At 40.2% G+C, this 23,021-nt stretch overlaps 1 protein-coding gene across 9 annotated transcripts in view; it reads right to left on the reverse strand.

Moving 5' to 3' along the window:
• LINGO2 (leucine rich repeat and Ig domain containing 2) overlaps nucleotides 1–23,021 on the reverse strand; it is a 2,318,940-nt gene that overhangs the window by 428,963 nt on the left and 1,866,956 nt on the right. Inside the window, exon 1 of one of the 9 annotated variants that reach the window (XM_073572147.1) lies at nucleotides 1–878. This exon is cut by the window's left edge and continues 667 nt beyond it. The exons of the other annotated variants lie outside the window; for them this stretch is intronic. The gene's annotated coding sequence lies outside the window, so the exon portion shown is untranslated. Of the gene's footprint in view, nucleotides 879–23,021 lie in introns of those variants that run through there. 9 annotated transcript variants of the gene reach the window in all.

Raw genomic sequence — 23,021 nt, forward strand, 5'->3', positions numbered from 1 at the left:
CGGGTCCTCGTCAGTAGAACCTGCGGTGTGGCCGCATAATTTATTACATTTCGTTATTGTAAGACATTCCTTCCCGTTTGTATGTATTATCGTAATATTCATCATTTTAATAATAACATTTCTAGTATATATATAAAATACAAAAAAAAACCCCACCCGACTAATACCTCCTAAAAGTGTGGACAAGCGCTATCCGTGCTGCATTCCTTGGTTTGTTATGTACACAGCAAGAGCAAAAGTTTTAGGCAGGTTTTGAAACAAATTTGAAAACTAAGAATACGTTGAAAAATAGAAGGATTAATAGTATAAATTGATTAATGAAATGCAAAATGAGTGAACAGAAGAGAAATCTAAAATCAGTATTTGATGTGACCGCCGTTTCTTGTAAGTACACTTGCGCAAAGTCAGGGAGTTGGAAGGATTATGCTCAGGTGTATGAGTAACCAATTGTACCACACAGATGATAGCGATCATTTTTTTAATATATGCAGGTTGAAAAATGGTCCTTAACAAAAACAGTAATGGTTGTCTGGGAGGCGTTTAACATTGCGAGGAACAGCCAATTTCTGCTACAAAGGTGAGGTGGTGGAAGACAGTTTCATGTCGATGGTCATACACCATGGCAAGATTGATCACAGACAAAGCTTAGTTATACTGCATCAGCAAAGTATCTCCCAGGCAAAGACTTCAAAGCAGTCTGGGGTTTTAAGATGTGCTGTTCAATCTCTTTTGAAGAAGCACCAAAAATGGGCAACATTGAGAACCACAGATAAAGTGATCAGCCAAGGAAATTTAGTGCAAGAGATGAAAGACAATTCATGTTTAGTTTCCTTCTAAATTGGAAAATGTCTAGCAGTGTCATCAGCTCAGAACTGGCAGACAACACTGTGACCCAGCTACACTGAAGAAGCCTGTCCAGAAGTGGTCTTCAATGTAGAATTTCAGCCAAAAAGCCACACCTTAGACATGGAAACAAGTCTAGTTGCTCTGGATTAATGAGTAAAATTGTGAATTACAGGTGCTTGTCACAAAATTAGAATATCCCGAAAAAGTTAATTTATTTCAGTTCTTCAATACAAAAAGTGAAACTCATACATTATATAGAGTCATTACAAACAGAGTGATCTATTTCAAGTGTTTATTTCTATTAATATTGATGATTATGGATTACAGCCAATGAAAACCCGAAAGTCATTATCTTAGTTAATTAGAATAATTAGCAAAAAAACACCTACAAAGGCTTCCTCGGGAAGACTGCTGACTTGACAGATGTCCAGAAGGCAGTCATTGACACTGCCCACAAAGAGAGTAAGCCACAAAAGGCCATTGCTAAAGAAGCTGTAGAGTGCTGTGTCCAAGCATATTAATGGAAAGTTGAGTGGAAGGAAAAAGTGTGGGATAAAAAGAGCACAAGCAACCGGGTACACACATTGAAAGGATTGTTAAGGAAAGGCCATTCAAAAATTTGGGGGAGATTCACAAGGAGTGGGATGCTTCTGGAGTCATTTCTTCAAGGGCCACCACACACAGATGTATCCTGGAAATGTGCAACAAGTGTTGACTCGCATTCCTTGTGTCAAGATATTCATGACCAATAGACAACACCAGAAGCATCTTACCTGGGCCAAGGAGAAAAAGAACTGGACTGTTGTCCAAGGTGTTGTTTTCAGAGGAACGTAAATTTAGCATTTCATTTTGAAATCAAGGTCCCAGAGTCTGGAGGAAGAGAGGAGAGGCACACAATCCAAGCTGCTTGAGGTCTAGTGTGAAATCAGTGATGGTTTGGGGAGCCATGTCATCTGCTGGTGTAGGTCTACTGTGTTTTATCAAGACCAAAGTCAGCGCAGCCGTCTACCAGGAAATTTTAGAGCACTTCATGCTTCCCTCTGCCAACAATCTTTTTGGAGATGGAAATTTCATCCTCCAGCAGGGCTTAGCATATTTCCTCACTGCCAAAAGTATCAATACCTGGTTTAAAAACAACAATATCACTGTGCATGATTGGCCAGCAAGCTCGCCTGACCTTAACCCCATAGAGAATCTATGGGGTATTATCAAGAAGAAGATGAGAGACACAAGACCCAACAATGCTGACGAGCTGAAGGTTACTATCAAAGCAACCTGGGCTTCCATAACACCTCAGCAGTACCACAGGCTGATCGCCTCTATGACTCGACACATTGATGCAGTAATTGATGCCCGACCAAGTATTGAGTGCATTTACTGAACATACATTTCAGTAGGCCAACATTTTGGATTTTAAAATCATTTTTCAAGCTGTTGTCATAAAGTATTCTAATTTACTGAGATAATGATTTTGGGTTTTCATTGGCTGTAAGCTATAATCATCAACATTAACAGAAATAAACACTTGAAATTGATCACTCTGTTTGTAATGACTCTATATAATATGATACAGGAAAGATGTATATCTTTGTACCGTGTTAGCCAGTAGATAGAAAAATATTCAGGATTGAGAGTCCTCAGTAGTTGATACCTTTTAATGGCTAACTGAAAAGATGGTAACACATTGCAAGCTTTCGAGACTACTCAGGTCTCTTCATCAGGCTGGACTAATACAAAATCTGAAGTCACATATTTATGCACAATACAGCCTAGAAAAAATGCAATAGATAAGACAAGTGACGTGAAGCAGAACTATCAATATGGGAGAGGGAGAAACATAAATATAAACATTGGACCAGTTCATAGATAAGGAGTCCGGATGTTTTATGGTCCTCTGATTGGGGTCTAGTTCTGTGTTGTGATGCCCCCACAAGGTTTTAAAAGGAAATTCCTTAATTGATGTAAAAAGACATAAATCCATGCGACACATTCATTCCAGCACTGAGAGTGTCAAAGTTCGTCATATATTTGTACTCCCAAACTCGTCTCTCTCTCTGAGATGTGAAGTTACCTTTCAATACCAGTAATTTCATATCCATGCTGCTGTGATCAGGGATACAGAAATGTTTTGCCACAGGTAGATCCATTCTTTTTTCTCTTATTGTGTGACGATGAGCATTGTCTATATAATATGAGTCACTTTTTGTATTGAAGAACTTAAACAAATTAGCTTTTTGATGATATTCTAATTTTGTGAGAGGCACCTATATTTGGCTATGACACCGACTCTCGAAAGATCTGGAGAGTGATTCAGTAACACATGCCTGCAAGTGAAAGTGAAGCATGGTAGAGGTTCCCAGCAATTTTGGCTCAACATTTGAACAAATAGTGTTAGGTTCAACATTTGAACAAATGGTGTTAGGGATTTGGTCCTCCAAGCTTATAAATACAGACAGATTCTAATTCATTATGAAAAACTGTCAGGAAGGCATCTGATTGGCTCCAAAAGTATTCTGCAGCAGACAACATTATCAAACATACAGCCAATTTCATAAAAGATACACTCTGACATTTTTTTTTTTTTTCCTAAATTTGTACACTTACCAACCACTATCTTCTCTGGTTTCCAATGTTTCTCTGGTCCTCTGCTCACTCACGGGAATTGTTCTAACACTCCATACACTCGCATTATAAAAGCTACTTCTGGCTCAAACAAATACCCTGTGTGATCTGACAAGTTGGCATTTCAGTCACGTGAATGAGAAGAGGACCAGAGTGGAGCTGAAAACTGGTGAAGCCATCAGTAAGTATATCAATGCACTACATTGTAAACCCATTTAGACAGGTTCACTGAATAAAAAATAATTTTGAGAGTGCTTCTTTAAGAATTATCTACAGAGCAAAAAAACAAACAAAATGTCCTGAAAGTGATGAGTCACGCTTTTGTCTTGGATACAATGATAACCAGAGATTGATCTGAAGTCCACACTAGGAACAGGCCTTAACGAGGGAACGTCAGACCGATCCTAGTCCCAGGATTATGTTGAGGGTGGCATAATATAGGGTAGCCGGACCCCACTAGTCTTCATTCCAGGAACAGCTGGACATTACATTCATTTGAACCTGGAACCAATGGTACGGCCATTTTTCCATAGTGTTCAGGAACCATTTTTAAACCCAACAACACCACACCACATGTTGACCGTGCCACTGTGACCAGCCTGCATGGCCTAATAATGCTACCATGACCTGTAGTATCTCAGTATCTGTAGTAGTAGTTATTGATAATTTATTTGCCCAAATGCATTCACTATAGCAGAACATTCCTCAGACACTATCTTTATTAATTAAAACATTTAAGTGCACGTATTTCTGCATGTGACACTCATATTCGATACCGAAAAAAAGGAATTTTGAACAAGTTATTTCCATTTTTTAATCATTTGTACAGTATACCATTAGTATGTCTATTGATCCTGTGTAATTCCACAGTTTTTCCTTCTTGGTGTTATAATCTCAGTGTTGTAGACCGTATATAGGATTGTATACACACACACATACAGTAAGTATGTAAATGTGATCAATCTTTCTCACATTTTTTCACATCCTCTCTCTTCAAATATATATGTTCAATGTATTGCATTAATGAACTCGTTCTTTGACCTTGGTCTCAGCAACTAGCGACCCCATATAACACTAAAAGCATTACGAGATAATGGATTATATGGTTAAAAAAAATCTACTGAAGCGGTGTTACAGGAGCTGCAGTGTGTTCATTGAGAAGACATCCAATAGTCATACAAGCAGCTATTATTGTGTGAGGTTGCTCTGGCTACAACACAATAGAAGGTGAGGTTTTTACTTTACACAGCATACAAAGATGAGAGGCAGTAACAATACATGGCAGGGGCAGTGACACTTGTGAGTAATTTATCAGCAGCTTCCCGGATCTTTGTTGTTAGGGTTGCGGATCGCACTAAATATAAAATATGAGAAAGTGCGATCGCAACCCGGGGTCCACCGTGCAGAGGTGGTATGCTGCTGCTAGGTAATGACGGATGCTATATGGCAGTATAAAGGAAGAACACACGCGGGTTAACGTCACCCGGTGTGTACAGGGCGAACTCTGTTACCTCACAAAGCCGCACTACTGCAGAACATAAATGCTGCAGCCTGTTTAGCTCACAGAGCTCGGCACCTGGGCGCACAGAATGTGGTCACAGAACTATGCCCCAAGGACACGGGGTCAGAGTCCCTCTAGACCTTCTGAGCATGTGGCGTCGCACCTGCGGACACCACTATAGACGCTGACTATGGTGGAGTGTCGAGAACGTGCACCGTGGCGTGCAGAGCCACCGGTGGACACTGATGCCAGTCTCAGACTCTGCCTCTACCTACACCTAAGCCTGAGTGCTTAACAGGCTAGGCTGCACAACACATGCGTACCAAGGGTAGGGGTTTCTTAATGAGTCATTCACCAGAGACATTCATACATGCAACACTCACTCCTCATAGTCTGGTAATGCAGTCTATACTAGCGCATGGCCAAGTGGCCATGCGACCCTTTTATAGCAGCGTCCTTCTGCGACCTTCCTGTTGGTTCAATCCAAGCTGGAGAAGGACCTGAGCACATGACCTCTGATCTCCAATGGGAGATCATCCCACGAGCATGCTCAGTGGACCGAATGGAGGACTTAGTCCCTGCAGTAGCTCGCTGCTGACCAGCATGCGTTACTATAGCTGGACCAGAGGTGGCAGCAGCAACCAAACCCACAGAGCTAGTCTGGGCAGAGTGTTGGGACCGACGAGTCTGCTGAGCAGCCTCCTCTGCGGCTGAAGAGGAATGGGAGACCGCCGGAAGCAAGGCTCGGGATTCCCGCTGTGCAGTGACAGGAACCCGACGCCTAACATTTGTGGCACTGAAAACTGAATTATGAGCATGCAACCTAAAAGTAATCTAATCTATAACATTATTCAGATTATAAACAGCACCCTGGGTTCAGATGCAGCCGGTCTCTTAGGTCCATATGAAAAAACATGTACTATTAACTATCTTTGATTGCTCTGTGCCCTTTTGGGGATCTTGTATTGGAGCCTATTAACTTCAAGTTATGCCCTGCTTCAAAATTATTGAAGGTATGACATTAATAATAGTATAGCCCACACTATCATACCTCTTAAACTCTAACTAAGGACAATAATTACTATAACTGAGGATCCTTCTTAACCTGGCTTTCACTAATGATGGGCAAATCAGTAGATGTTCAAGTCCAGCGGGTTCAGCTGAACATTAAAAAAAAGATTGGTTTGGGTACAAGAATGGTACTCAAACGCAAACCCGAACCCAGACCCAATTCAGATGAATGGGGAGCCAGAACATCCATTGTTTCCCATGATGTCTTCTGCGTGATAGCATGGGAAATATAGTCTTTCATTGGTGATAAGATCATTACCGCTGCTGGTTAGAGCGCTGCGGTCCCCACGCTGTCAGATGCCAGTATGTGAGCGAGCACTGTGACCGGCGGTAAAAAAATTACCACTGATCACAGGCATCGGATGATGAAAGTACTACTCTAATTATCTTACACCTGGTCTCACTGATAGCAGCGAAAGCAGGCGAGGCTGATGAGAGTATTCATCAGCTGGAGCCAGTGCATTAAAAAACTTAATTAAAGAAAAATAATGGCATGGGTTTCCCTCTGTTTTTGATAATAAGTGCAGGTAAAGCTGATAGCTGAGGTATGCAGCCCTCAGCTGTCAGCTTTATATTGGCTGGTTATCAAAAATAAAAGGGTACCCATGCATTATTTTTAAAAAATTTAAGAAAATAGAGTCGGGTGCTCCCCCATCTTTTGTCAGCCAGCCAATCTAAAGCAGACAGCTGGGGGCTGGTATTCTCAGTTTGGGAAGGGGTCATGGATATTGGCCCTTCTCAGCATCCCGCAGCTGCCCGAGAAAAGGCGCATCTATTAGATGCTCCAATTTTGGTGCTTTGCCCGTCTCTTCCCACTTGCCCTGGTGCGGTGGCAAGTGGGGTAATATTCGTGGGGTTGATGTCAACTTTGTAATGTCAGCTGACATCAAGCCCACAGGTTAGTAATGTAGAGGTGTCTATAAGACCCCCCATTACTAAACCCATAGTCAGATTGTAAAAGATATTCAGCCAGATTAAAGTCCTTTAATTTTTAAGTTTTTTGTTAGTGGATTTAAGATTCATCATAATGAGGTGGGAGTGGTCAATGGGGGTCATCATATTGTGTGAGGAGCACTGGGGGCATCATACTGTGTGGTGGCACTGGAGGCATAAATTCACAGGCCTGGCATAGTGCATTTTCCAGGTAGATGGAGATTTCAGCTTCAGTACAGGCTGCATGGCTGCAAACAGTACATAGCAACTACTGCACATGAAGCATCTTTTAGTCGAAAGGTTTTTCAGTATCAGTGAAAAACATGACCCAAACTCATAACTTTTATAGACTATGCTGCTATTCACATGTTCGTGAAATTTGCAGCCCGAGTGGTAATGGACCAAACATCTCAATGCAAGCTTTTGAATAAATCAGGCAACACAAGAATGCCATCCATGTGCTGTCCATTTTTCACAGTGTGTTTGACAGGGGAAGCTTCAGAAACCTCCATCATTTTTTTCTTATGAGAAAAATGATGAAACTGATAAAAACTGACATTGACCAAACTCCCTGATATCTGAATGAGACTTAATAGTGCAGAATAGTAGGAAAGTGAGAGTTCTGGGATGCAGAGTACAAACTTGAAAATGGGTGACATATTGCAGAGGATTAGGGGTCTCTGACTTTTAGTGGATTTCATCTAGTGACTGTAGGATAACTGTAATTAGGTTTTGGAGTTTATTTCTTCAATAATAATCCCTAATGCCTGCAGACTTGCAGGTTGGATTGACCGATAGATGCCCCTGTTCTACACCGATTACCTGTTACAGAAAAGATCCTTAGCTAGCAAACAGCTTGAACTATTGACAACAGTTAGATGATTAGAGTTTCTATGTAGTTCAGAACAAGCCATAATAATCAACTGAACAAAAGATTGACCCCATGGAATTAAAGCTTAGAGAAAAAAACATCAGTGCTCAGTAACAAACTTATAAAGCACCATTGTTTAACAGACTATATTGCATAGTTCAGATCTTGAGACGTCCGTATATATATTGCCAGAGTTGTTCAATTTTTAAATGGTTTGTCTATGATTTTATTTTATTAGAGTGTAAACACAGTAAAGAGAAATCTGTGTGTAATGCAAGGATACACAGAGAAATCATGAGACCCCATAGCAGAATTCCTAATTGTGCTCACCTTTCAAAAAAATAAAAAATGGTGGCGTAAACAGAGTCACAGTTCATAGGCATGATCACAGAAAGGCATAAAACCCAACTTTTAAAGATACGGAGAGAGACACGTAAAAAAATTATCGATGCAGAAAATTGTAAGTTGACTCTTAACAAAACATAAGTTGTTCTTTAGGCATCTCATGGGATATGACTGCACCGTCCCATTGCTTGCAAAAAACACTGTCCTAAAATGTTTTCCAATTACCCCTTTCAATACCATTCTGTGGTCACACTTCAGTGTCACAACACTAACCCTTTTATCGGTGTGACGCTTTCCCAAGGCCAGCGCTGACGTTGGCACCAAATGCAACTCCAGTCTTTTCAGACTTTTCTGAGGTTCCTCATTTCTTAGGCCCTTTCTTTGGGAACTGCTCCATGCAAATTCTTTTCTCTCCTCAGTCATAAACATATGTAAAAGAATAAAAAGTAAGAAAGTGCATTATAAAAAAACATAATTTCAGAAAAGTTTATTCAGTGCTCACAAGCATATTTACAAGTGTGGTCAATTAGGGCTCGAGAATGGCACATCCATATGGGCCTTATAGAAACAACACCTTGCAGCAGGCTGCCAGACTCCTTCTTCCTGAATGTCCCCTCATGATCAGTATGCCCAGCGTAGGAAGTATGAGAAAAAAAACAAAGGCTGTCATCGGTCAGTGAACTTCAAAGAAGATACAAGAAGAAAATCAAAAAATCAAGTCATCCTTCATTTTTGTTTCAAGAGTGTTCCTTCTCTTCATCAGGTACTCTTGAAACGCGTTGTATATTTTACACCAGAATAAAGAATTGATTGATTTTTAGTTTTAGTGGGCTAACTTGTTTTCGGGATTGCGCTGGCTGATGACATCATCTGACTTTCATTCATACTTACCTACGTGCTCCTGAGTCACAAGAGACATCTGCTGCACATTTTCAGCCATGTGCTTACTCGCTTAACGCTAACTGCTCCTACATACTGTATAACCTCCTCTCAGTATGCTATTAGAGCCATCTAATGGAAACATTTAAAACTGTAGCAAAGACTTTTATTGCATACAAACAATGAGAATCAAGAAAACAGAGACCACTGTTACTAATGTGCATATATAACAATTAAAGCAACCTAGAAATACAGATATGCTAGAATTCTTTTATGTAAAGGGAAGGATGATGATCAACTCTCTTACACAAGGGTCTATTCCTACTAATCAGTTAAAGCACTCAGAAAAGTGAATGAGAGCATTGCACACAATGATGCACTTATGCACTTCTTGAATGTAATTTGCTAGACTAACCCAAGCGTCTCTAGTGCCCATGACCAGAGGACCAAAACCACTTAGCGAAACAATATACTTAGTGAAACAATATACAGTGCTACCAAATTTCATATAGAGTATGATGAGACAGCGTGCATTCCTTTTTATTCGTGAATTCAGACACTATTGCATTCAATTCATAGTACTATGCAGAAAAATATACATATTTGTTTCATCTAAGAAGCACATAGGCAAAAATTACAGGAACCAATAGACTAGTGTACATGGTATGTAATGTTTACTTTATACGCATTTGCCACCTGTGTCCTTGGTAGGGTGCCGTGACCCTGATATTTGCATTAATTTAAGAAATTTCCACTTTCTATGTTACGAGAATGGAGATAATGACATTTTATTCTTGAGAATTTTCAAGCATGTGACACTTTCTCGAAAAGATCCAGGAGAAAAACAGTAGTATGGAGTGAAACTCTGCAATGAAGATAGAGTAATAGGTTTCGACAGTAGTTTTAGGGTCAGTATTAGGGTCAGGATGAAAAACCAAGGGATGAAGAGGAATTCGACAGGACAGAAATATTCATTGAGTTGAAGCTCAAAGAGAAAGCATAAAATAGCAGGAAAGTAAGAGGTAGGGTGGATTTACTGCAAAATGCGACACCTTTTCCACACCGGTTCAGGAGTTAGTAGGATGTTAATTCCAAATGTCAGGAGTATTGGCAAGAATTACATGTAGGTATGAAACATACAATGAAATATAATTCTAAGCTTGTTAACAGTGACAATGTGTGTTAAATACCGTATGTTATCTACAATAATTAATGTCTATATGCAAAGCTTCTTAAATACGACTACTTTTTTTCCATCATGGAATACGAAATGTAGCTAAATGTGCCATCATTTTTATTTTTTCCTAGTAAGAAAAGGTATTTTTCTACATTCAAAATGTTTTCTATATTCACCAGTCAATGAAAATTGAATGAGCTCATTTTTAATTCATGCTTTCTAGCAATATAGGTCAGAGGTCTACCGATGCTGGACTCTCTGGATGTTTTGTGATTTTGCTTTTCCGGGTTATTGAATCCATAATTTTTGATCCTTATTTGAAGCAGACAAACCAATTTTGTTGTTTGATGTTTGCTATTATGTGGGTTGTAAAAATAGGGAACTTAAGTAGGCTCCTAAGAATTGTACCAAAGCAACTAGGAAAGATTAAAGCAAAACAGTTAAAAAATAAATCCTAATTCAGCCATTATTATTCCTAGGCTGTACCGTGTTAGCATTGCAATGTAATACAGTATACACTACAGTTTGTGCCAATATATGGAACAAGAATTAATAAAGCCATTAGAGACCTGGGCACAAATAATGAAATTGGGGGTGGGGGTGGCATGGGGGTGGGGTTAGAACAGTTAATAATTCCAGAAAGAATAGAGGTACAGAGAGATACATAAAGTGCATGTATACTAATGTCAGAAGCCTCGCCAACAAAATGGAGGAATTAGAGTTAATGTTGTTGGAACATAATTATGACATGGTGGGGATATCTGAGACATGGCTGGACGAGAGCCATGACTGGGCAGTTAATTTACAGGGCTATAGTCTGTTCAGAAATGACCGAACAAATAAGCGAGGGGGAGGCGTGTGTTTATATGTAAAATCATCCTTAAAACCTATCCTGCATGATAATATATATGAATCTAATGAAAATGTAGAGTCCCTGTGGGTAGAGATAAGGGGAGGGAGAAAAAATAATAAATTACTGATAGGGGTTTGTTATATGTCTCCAAAAATAATGGAAGCAACAGAGAATATCCTCATAAAGCAAATAGATGAAGCTGCGACTCAAGGAGAAGTCATTATTATGGGGGACTTCAACTACCCTGAAATACATTGGGGAACCGAAACCTGCAGCTCCAGCAAAGGTAATAGGTTTTTGACTACTATGAGAGACAATTACCTTTCACAACTGGTTCAGGACCCAACAAGAGGGGGGGGGGGCACTGCTAGACCTAATATTAACCAACAGGCCAGACCGCATATCAAATGTAAGGGTTGGGGGTCACTTGGGTAATTGTGATCACAAAATAATAAGTTTTCATGTGTCCTTTAATAAGATGTGTAGTAGAGGGGTAACTAAGACACTAAACTTCAGGAAGGCAAATTTCCAAAGGATGAGAGATGATCTTGGCGCAATTAGCTGGGACGACATCCTGAGACATAAAAATACACAAAGAAAATGGGAGACGTTTATTAGCATCCTGAATAGGACCTGTGTACAATATATACCGTAAGGGAATAAACATGCTAGAAATAGGAGGAAACCACTATGGTTAAATAGAGCTGTAAGGGGCGCAATAAGTGACACAAATAAAGCGTTTAGAGAATTAAAGCAAGTAGGTAGTGATGAGGCATTAAATAAATGCAGAAAATTAAATAAATTATGTAAAAAGCAAATCAAGGCAGCAAAGACTGAGACAGAAAGACTCATTGCCAGAGAAAGTAAAAATAATCCCAAAATATTCTTTAACTGCATAAATAGTAAGAAACTCAAAAATGATAGTGTTGGCCCCATTAAAATAGTCTGGGTGAAATGGTAAATGAGGATGAGGAAAAAGCCAATATGCTAAATGACTTTTTTCAACAGTATTTACACAAGAAAATCCCATGACGGATAACATGATCAGTGATGACAAAAATTCTCCATTAAATGTCACGGCAAGCACGGCAGTATCTAAAAATCACTAAAATTGACAAATCCCCAGGCCCGGATGGGATACACCCCCGAGTACTGCAGGAATTAAGCACAGTCATAGATAGACCATTATTTTTAATCTTTAAAGATTCCATAATAGCAGGGTCTGTACCACAGGACTGGTGTATGGCAAATGAGGTGCCAATATTCAAAAAGGGGACAAAAACTGAACTTGGAAATTATAGGCCAGTGAGCTTAACCTCTATTGTGGGTAAAATCCTGGAGGGTTTTCTGACTACATACTATACTGGAGTATCTGAAGAAGAATAACCTCATGGCCCAATATCAACATGGGTTTACAAGGGACCGTTCCTGTCAGACTAATTTGATAAGCTTTTATGAAGAGGAAAGTTTGGGACTGGACCAAGGGAATGTAGTGGACATAGTGTATATTGGCTTTTCAAAAGCACTTGATATGGTGCCACACAAAAGGTTGATGCATAAAATGAGAACAATGGGGATAGAGGAAAATATGTGTAAGTGGGTTAAGAGCTGACTCAGGGATAGGAAACAAAAGGTGGTTATTAATGGAGCACACTCAGACTGGGTCACGGTTAGCAGTGGGGTACCGCAGGGGTCAGTATTGGGCCCACTTCTTTTTAACATATTTATTAATGACCTTGTAGGGGGCATAGAGAGTAGAATTTCAGTATTTGCAGATGACACTAAACTCTGCAGGGTAATCAATACAGAGGAGGACAATTTTATATTACAGGAGGATTTATGTAAACTAGAAGCTTGGGCTGATAAATGGCAATTGAGCTTTAATGGGGATAAATGTAAGGCTATGCACTTGGGTAGAACAAACAAAATATATACATATGTGCTTAATTGTAAAACACTGGGCAAAACTGTCACTGAAAAAGACCTGGGTGTATGGGTGGACGACAAACTCACATTTAGTGGCCAGTGTCAGGCAGCTGCTGCAAAGGCAAATAAAATAATGGGATGCATTAAAAGAGGCATAGATGTTCATGAGCAGAACATAATTTTACTTCTATACAAGTTACTAGCGTAACCACACTTAGAACACTGTGCACAGTTCTGGTCTCCGGTGTATAAGAAAGCTATAGCTGAACTGGAGCGGGTGCAGAGAAGAGCGACCAAGGTTATTAGGGAACTGGGGGGTCTGCAATACCAAGACAAGTTATTACACTTAGGGTTATTTAATTTGGAAAAACGAAGGCTTAGGGGTGATCTTATTACAATGTATAAATATATGCGGGAACAGTACAAAGACCTTTCTAATGATCTTTTTACTCTTGGACCTGTGACAGGGACAAGGGGGCATCCTCTACGTCTGGAGGAAAGAAGGTTTAAGCATACTAACAGACGCGGATTCTTTACTGTAAGAGCAGTGAGATTATGGAACTCTCTGCCATATGATGTTGTAATGAGTGATTCCCTACTAAAATTTAAGAAGGGACTGGATGCCTTTCTTGAAAAGTATAATATTACAGGGTATATACACTAGTTTCCTTGATATTGCATTGATCCAGGGAGCTAGTCTGATTGCCGTATGTGGAGTCGGGAAGGAATTTTTTTCCCCAATGTGAAGCTTACTGATTGCCACATGGGTTTTTTTTTGCCTTCCTCTGGGTCAACATGTTAGGGCAAGTTAGGATAGATGGACTTAAAGTTTTCCTTCAACCTTAATAACTATGCTACTATGTTACTACTATGTAATCGTGGCCTTCCCCTATTACATCCCTGTGTCTTTGTTTAACCCCACCCAATTTTCTCACTACTTTTTAAAATGGTTGAGATTGGGTGACATTGTTACCCATATGAACAAAATATATGGAAAAACAGATGATCTTATGTCCATAGTGTGTACATTGAATTCAATTGTCCAATAGTTATAAAGAAAATTTTTAAAGATGCCGACATCACTGACATGATCAGTCACTCACCTTCCATTTTTATTCTTAGGCAATATTTTATTTTGTAGTAGAAGGCCAAGGTTCCATGAGAATGAGGCAAATTTAAAAATGATAGCATTACCAAGACTTTGCAAACAACCTCAACATTTCTTTATAAATTCAACCATTTTTAGTCTTGATGTACTGTGTAAGCAATCCCATGTCACCTTTGCGCTTTAAAGGGGTTGTCCAATTTATCTTTATTTTAACAGATGGGTTGCCAACATAATATTGTACCACTTACTAACATATTGGTATTATAGGTTCTCCTCCTGAACTGGTTTGTGGAGCCTTCTTTACAGACTGCACAGTGCTCCTGTTCAGAAAATGACTGCTGGTGGAGGAGCATGATACCAGACCTGTCCATTGACCTCCTCCATAAGCTTTCTCATTGGAAGTTTTTTCCATTGGAAGAGACTTGTACAGGTCTGGTATCATGCTCCACCGCCACCAATTAGTTTGTGGACAGGAGAACAGTGCAATCTGTGAGGAAAGCTGCAATAGCGAGCACAGAATGAAAATCTGTAATATTTATACATTAGTAACAACAACAAAATCACATTTCCAACACATTTGTTTCAATTCTAAGATAAAGTGGCCTACTCCTTTAATCTAAAATCAGGAAAGTATTCATACTGAATAACATAACAACTTGACCTGTCCTATCAGCTTTCAGTAGCAGCACCCAGCCCCTAATAATATTGCCTTCACTGCAGTACATGGCAGGAGCGTTGCCTGTTTCTAGCTTTTAGTAGCAGCAGCCAGCCCCTTGATAATGTCTTTCTCACTGTAGCATGAGGTGAAGGGGTGAGACCCCCACCCCCATCTTTTAGTAGCAGCCAGCCCCCTGTTAATGTCTCCTTCACTGCAATGCTACTAACAAGAAGCAGTGCACACCCCCACCATGTCTCCTCACCTCAGACTTCAGACAAGGAGACATTATCAGAGGGCTAGCATGAAAGGAGCTGCTCTTCACTGCTCTCCCCTCCATCTGAGATGTTTCATCAATGCACAGCTCTATTTTGTTACCATCAGTCACTCTCCTGAGAATAGCGGCTTCTCTGCCTGGCTGTTACTCACAGTAGGGAGCTTCACACTGCAGTGTGACTTATTGTCCCAGATGGGAGAGGGAAGCAGTGAGGTGCAGCTCCTGTCACACTGCATTATAATTGTTATAAAGTTAATAGAAGTGGACTTGGCATCTCATCTTTATAGTTTATGAAGTCAGAGACAGCACAACATTGTTTATATCTCTGCCGAGTATCCCTTTATGTAGAATGTTTTAAAGGGAACCTGCCATCAGTTTTGTCCTGTGTTAAGCAAAACAATGACTTTAATTAGCACCTGTGCTGCAGTCCATCAATGGTTATATAACCCTCTGATTCCCCCAGTATACCCCCAAAAACCTTTTGAAGTTCTCCACCACTGCTCCTCTCGGTCTGGTCTCATGAGCGTGGTTTCTGCAGTCTCCATCCCTCTTCCTGGCTGATGATAGCCATCATCCTGCTGTAATTGATGTTGTTGACATAATTTCTCTGCGCATTTGCAGAAGGCATCATCCACATCAGTTACAGCAGGAGGATGGCTATCAGCAGCCAGGAGGAGGGATGGAGACTGCAGAAACCACGCTCATGGGACTGGACCGTTAGGATTAACATACCACGGAGAAGAACGTCAAAAGGTTTTTTGGGGGGATACAAAGGGAGAGTCAGAGGGTTATATAACCATTGATGGACTGCAGCACAGGCACTGATTAAGGGCATAGTTTTAGTTGACACAAGACAAAACTAGTGACAGGTTCCCTTTGAGCTAAGTTGGCAGATGAGAACTATTGTGTTAAACTAACCTTAAAGAGTTTCTTATAGGAACTTACTAAATGAATAAAATAAATATTTTTTCTAAGTACCTTCATTTCGCTATCCAACCATGAATCACAATCTGTCCTAGATCCCAGAGTACACACAATAGGAGTGGGACAGGCTGTGTGAATCAAGGCCCAGCATTGTCCGGTCAGGCATTGTGAAGGCATATTCCATTGTTTAGTCAACCTGACAGGACACTGAGTGGAGCTGGACCAAAGGAGAAAATAAACATGTTTCTTTAGCTGACTGAGAATGAACATTTATCTAAGTCAGCCTGAAAGTTTTAGTGCATCTGTCTCATGTATTCTTCTACGTGTCCTGGCAGTTACCATGTCTAAAAACCTTACAGAGTGCACTAGATAAAGTATACCTTTTTTAGAAAAATGTTTAATATTTAAATATGCATTTGTTATTTTATTACATTTCTTGGATAACCCTTTTAATTAATGCACACGCTGTGTTACATTACTGCCGATTAGTTATCTGGGCAAAGCTTTTCCTCTGAATAGTTACGAAGTCCAAGCTGATGCTGTGGCTCCTAATTCTGCTTGGGGAACTGTTGGGGACAGACCTTGGCTTTTCTGCTCAATGTACATGCGCACATAGCGCATGACTGAGCTAAGGAATTTTAGCATGTGTGCGTAGAACAGATATAGCTGGTATAAGTATAAGGGCAGAGACACACTGCCGTATTTCTCGTCCGAGAATCGCATGGTAAAACTCGCACTGGCTGTTGGCTCTTCTGACCTGAGCTTGACAGCTGCATAGCAATCCATCACGCTGTCATGCTCAGGTCAGGAGAGGTGCCGGCCAGTCCGTGCTGTGCGATGCGATTATCGCAGGAGAAATACGCCAGTGTGTCTCCAGCCTACCAGCCCCAACTGCATGATAATTCTCCAGCGTGACTAGTCACAATTATTTTAATACAGCTTGCACATGATTAATACTTTATTTTAAGCACTATTAATTATCAGCCAGCTTAACTTAAAATGTGTTGTGATGCTATTTAAAAGCTGCATAGTGTAGTAGTGGTGGTGGTTTAGAGTAGAGCGGAGTAGAAAAAAACTCTCTTAAATGATTCAAATGACAGTAAAAGATAAGTAATATTTAACTATCATTGCCATTGTACAGATTATTATAAAGAAATGACTTTCAGCATTTTCTTCTGCTTTGACAATGTTCCAATCCACATCATAATGATAAAGTACAGCAAACGTTTTGGGAATCTCTAATGGGATTAGCTAGGAAAAGAAAGACACATAAATATGTTCTGCCAAAACATATACTGACCGACCCCTGGAAAAATACCAAATGTGCAAAATTTTCTGCAAGCTGTTACAAATTAGACAGTTCACAAAAATGATTTCTACTTTCAGGCTGTAGCTTATTTGCATTAACTTACGTTGTTGTTCAGATAAAGGAAGGTGGATATTATGGATAAAGTTACAAACTGCCATTCAAAATATTTTCTCTTTAAGTAATGTTCCTTTTAAATAGCATAACACATTTCAATATATTTTATTTACATTATTGATTGACAAATGATGTCACTGGGTTTTTATTATACACAACTTGTCAACAGTCACTAGGCATTAAGGACACTGCTCTCTCCTGGTTCTCTTCCTATCTCTCTGACTGCTCCTTCAGTGTTTTGTTCTCTGGTTCCATTTCATCTCCTCTTCCTCTTGCTGTCAGGGTACCTCAGGGCTCAGTCCTTGGCCCCCTTCTCTTCTCTCTCTACAGGCCCCAATTGGACAGACCATCAGCAGATTTGGCTTTCGGTACCATCTTTATGCTGATGACACACAACTATATACGTCATCCCCGACCTTACCCCCGCTGTACTACAGAACGCCAGTGACTGTCTGTCCGCAGTCTCCAACGTCATGTCCGCTCTCTATCTGAAACTTAACCTCTCAAAAACTGAACTTCTTCTGCTCCCGCCATCTACTAACCTCCCTAAATCTGACATTTCCCTCTCTGTGGGTGGCACCATAATAGCACCCCGGCAGCAGGTGCGCTGTCTGGGTGTTATGTTTGACACCAATCTCTCCTTCACATCCCATATTCAATGTCTTGCCCGCTCTTGCCGCTTACACCTAAAGAACATCTCCAGAATTCACCCTTTTCTCACCATGGAAACAACAAAAACCCTCACTGTAGCATTGATCCATTGCCTGGATTACTGCAATGCTCTATTAATTGGCCTCCCCGCTACTCGACTTTCCCCTCTCCAGTCCATACTTAATGCAGCAGCCAGGGTCATCTACCTGGCTAATCGGCAGTCAGACGAGTCTGCTCTTCGCCAGTCCTTACATTGGCTGCCCATTCATTATAGGGTCCAATTCAAAGTACTTGTTCTAACCTACAAAGCTCTCCACAGTGCAGCACCCCCTACATCTCCTCCCTCATTTCTGTCTATCGGCCTAGCCGACCGCTGCACTCTGCAAAAGACTTCGACTAACCTCTACCCTAATCCGCACCTCCCACTCCCGACTCCAAGACTTTTCCCGCGCTGCGCCAATCCTCTGAAATGCTCTACCCCAAGGACTATCCACAATTTGCACAGTTTTAGGTGCTCTCTCAAAACACATCTATTCAGAGCAGCCTATCACGTTCACTATTGAGTCATTTTATGTGCAAGTGTGAGTATGTAGCCCATTCACTATCTCTGTCCCCCACCTTCTCAAGATGGCTGGACCATCATTGTAAATACATCACTGTAAATACACACCTGTACTTTGTATCTCCCCCATCTCATTGTAGATTGTAAGCTCTCACGAGCAGGGTCATCTTATTTTACTTTAATTACTGTATTGTTAACGTTGCTACTTATGACTTGTGTTTTGAAACTGTTAAACTGTAAAGTGCTGCGGAATATGTTGGCGCTATATAAATAAAGATTATTATTATTATATTATTATGTTGTATGTCGCCCAACATTAGCATGTAGCATGTAATACAAAATACATAAATTAGGCAGAAATGGAAAAAAGAGAGAAAAAGTGGAAAACAGATAAAGAAAAATGGTATATATTTTTTAGAGAGCTATACGAGTGAACAAGAGCTGTTTGCTTGATTAAAAAATTCTGTAATTATAGCAGCCTCTGCATTCATTCAGGTATTGTGTAATAGACTATGTTAGAGGCTTATACAGACATACTGTATGCAGCAGAACTGCAATGCCACCTTCTTCTTGTTGAATTAGTAAAAAGAGGTCACCATAACAAATGACTAAGCTGAAGGAAAAGGTAGCAGGACAAAGGTAATGTACATGATGAGCTAAGGGCAATGTGAAGTTTTACATTTTCAGTGGTAGTTGGCTTTACTGGTAACTATTGGCAAAATGTCGACCTATGTCACAGAAATAGTTTGAACTAGAGCTAAGCACATCAATCTGTTAAGGATTGATTTTGAGTCGAATTTCCTGAAATTTGCTGGTTCCTGCAAATTGCTTGATTTCGAGGATCAAACAAATGAATGCTTTGCACAAGGCGTTTATTGCATGGTTCCCAACAAGCTTTACATGACATGTTTTGTAACATCTGGGGCTTACTCGGTGCTCCAAGCCCCTGCACTGAGTGGACATTATGGAAACCCATCTTGTACTCTGTGGTCTTGAATCACCCCAAAGCATAATAAGGTGTATTCGACTCACATTGAGTGAGTTTGATGGATATCGAATTTCCTGACCAAGTTCAAGCAAACTTTGGAATTCAAATTTCAGCAAAGTTGCTCATTACTGGTGTGACCTATTTCACAGAGATGAGCAGATCAATGAAGAATGCAGCAGCCAGATAGTAGGCGAATTATGTCACTGCCACGTGGGCTATCTCATAATGCCTTACACCTATCACATTACATGATCAAGCACAGCCAATCAAGAAGGACTATGACAGCCAATTTAAAAGATAGCATCATCTCAGGAATTAAGAGCATGTGAATAGGAGATCAGAGTGTACAGTCCAGTAACCTGTATCTGCTCTCTAAATGAAAAAAAAATTTTTTGGATAGCTTGTGAAAAACTTATCACATCCTTGTGACAAAGCCACGGGTACTTATTTTCACACCGACTGTGTGTAAATAAGCAGGCATCTGCCTTCAATAAGAATAATTTTAAAATATCTGATACTGTGGTGTGTGGTTTAATTTGCTGTTGGAAGTTTGGACATTAATAAGGCTGTGTCTATTCTATTAACCCCTTTCTGACATCGGGCGTATATTTACGCTGATGTAGGACTCCCTCACTTTGATGTGGGCTTCGGCGGTGAGCCCACATCTTTCCATGCACATATCAGCTGTTTTGAACTGCTGACATGTGCCCGCAATAGCCGCAGGTGGAATCACGATCCACCCATGGCTATTAACCAGTTAAATGCCACTGTCAAACCCTGATAGTGGCATTTAACAAGCGCTTCTGGCAATCGCGCCAGAAATACGCACACCTGTGACCCGCACCATGTGATCGCAGGTCACCAGTGTGGTGGCATGACAACTGGAAGTCTCCTGGAGAACTCTATGGTTGTCATTGCCGGCTTGCTGTGAGCGTCATCCAGTGGTCAGCGCTCATAGCAAGTGAGTAAATCTGCTACCGTTGTGGCCAAAAGTATTGACACCCCTGCAATTCTGTCAGATAATATTCAGTTTCTTCCTGAAAATGATTGCAAACACAAATTCTTTGGTATTATTATCTTCATTTAATTTGTCTTAAATGAAAAAACACAAAAGAGAATGAAGTAAAAAGCAAAACATTGATCATTTCACACAAAACTCCAAAAATGGGCCAGACAAAAGCATTGACACCCTCAGCCTAATACTTGGTTGCACAACCTTTAGCCAAAATAACTGCGACCAACCGCTTCCGGTAACCATTAATGAGGGTGCCTTCTCCAAACTGCTGGAAGACCCATGACCTCTGAGGGAGACCCAGCTTTCTCACACTGGGCCCTACATTATGCTGCAAAATTTGTTGGTAGTCTTCAGACTTCATAATACCATGCACACGGTCAAACAGTCCAGTGCCAGAGGCAGCAAAGCAACCCCAAAACATCAGGGAACTTCCGCCATGTTTGACTGTAGGGACCGTGTTCTTTTCTTTGAATGCCTCTTTTTTTCTTCTGTAAACTCTATGTTGATGCCTTTGCCCAAAAAGCTCTACTTTTGTCTCATCTGACCAGAGAACATTCTTCCAAAACGTTTTAGGCTTTTTCAGGTAAGTTTTGGCAAACTCCAGCCTGGCTTTTTTATGTCTCGTGGTAAGAAGTGGCGTCTTCCTGTGTCTCCTACCATACAGTCCCTTTTCATTCAGATGCCGACGGATAGTACGGGTTGACTCTGTTGTACCCTTGGACTGCAGGGCAGCTTGAACTTGTTTGGATGTTAATGGAGGTTCTTTATCCAACATCCGCACAATCTTGCGTTGAAATCTCTTGTCAATTTTTCTTTTCCGTCCACATCTAGAGAGGTTAGCCACAGTGCCATGGGCTTTAAACTTCTTGATGACACTGCGCACGGTAGACACAGAAACATTCTGGTCTTTGGAGATGGACTTGTAGCCTTGAGATTGCCCATGCTTCCTCACAATTTGGTTTCTCAAGTCCTCAGACAGTTCTTTGGTCTTCTTTCTTTTCTCCATGTTCAATGTGGTACACACAAGGACACAGGACAGAGGTTGAGTCAACTTTAATCCAAGTCAACTGGCTGCAAGTGTGATTTAGTTATTGCCAACACCTGTTAGGTGCCACAGGTAAGTTACAGGTGCTGTTAATTACACAAATTAGAGAAGCATCACATGATTTTTCTAACAGTGCCAATACTTTTGTCCACCCTCTTTTTTATGTTTGGTGTGGAATTATATCCAATTTGGCTTTAGGACAATTCTTTTTGTGTTTTTTCATTTAAGACAAATTAAATGAAGATAATAATACCAAAGAATTTGTGTTTGCAATCATTTTCAGGAAGAAACTGAGTATTATCTGACAGAATTGCAGGGGTGTCAATACTTTTGGCCACAACTGTATACAGAAGCGATCTGATCATTGCCAAAAATAAAAAAAAAGTTTTTAAAAATACAAAAAAATAAATAAAGATAAAAGTTCAAATCACTCATCTTTCGCCTCATTCAAAATAAACAATAAAAATAGAATCAAACATACACAAATTTGGTATTGTCACATTCAGAATTGCTCAATCTATTAAAAAAAGAATTAACTTGATTGCTAAACGGCATAGCAAGAAAAAAGTCAAAACACCAGATTTACATTTTTTTGGTCGCCGCAACATTGCATTAAAATGCAATAGCGGGCGATCAAAAGATCGTATCTGCACCAAAATAATATCAATAAAAATGTCAGCTCGGCACGCGAAAGATAAGCTTTTACCCAACCCGAGATCACGAAAAATGGAGATACTACGGGTATCGGAAAATCGAGCAATTTTCTGTTTTTTAGAAAAATTTTGAATTTTTATATAAAAAAGGACCTAGACATATTTGGTGTCTATAAACTCACAATGACCTGGAGAATCATAGTGGAAGGTCAGTTTTAGCATTTAGTGACCATAGTGAAAAAAGCCAAACAAAAACAAGTGTGAGATTGCATTTTTTTTTTAAATTTCACTGCACTTGGAATTTTTTTTTCCATTTTCTAGAACACGACATGGTAAAAACAATGATGCTGTTTAAAAGTATGACTCATCCCGCCAAAAACAAGCCCTCACATGGCCATATTGACGTAAAAATAAAAAAGTTGTGGCTCTGGGATTAAGGGGAGCAAAAAACAAAAACGCAAAAACGAAAAAGAGCTCCGGGGGTTAAGGGGTTCAAGAGCTCAAGAACGGCTTCAATGCATTCCTAGGAGATATCTTTCCTGGGCATTTAGAGGCTTTGGTTATTGAGGTTTCCAGCAAATTCATATTTGAATTTAGAACTATGGAAACCATCTTAATATCCAAAGCCCGGCAAATATGCCTGAGCCTACTGCTAAAGCCTCTTACTGAAATGCTGTATTTTTGGTAATTAGGTGT

This window comes from Dendrobates tinctorius, unplaced genomic scaffold (genome assembly GCF_039654945.1).
Source record: "Dendrobates tinctorius isolate UK_male_01 unplaced genomic scaffold, ASM3965494v1 ptg000031l, whole genome shotgun sequence".
NCBI lineage: Eukaryota > Metazoa > Chordata > Amphibia > Anura > Dendrobatidae > Dendrobates > Dendrobates tinctorius.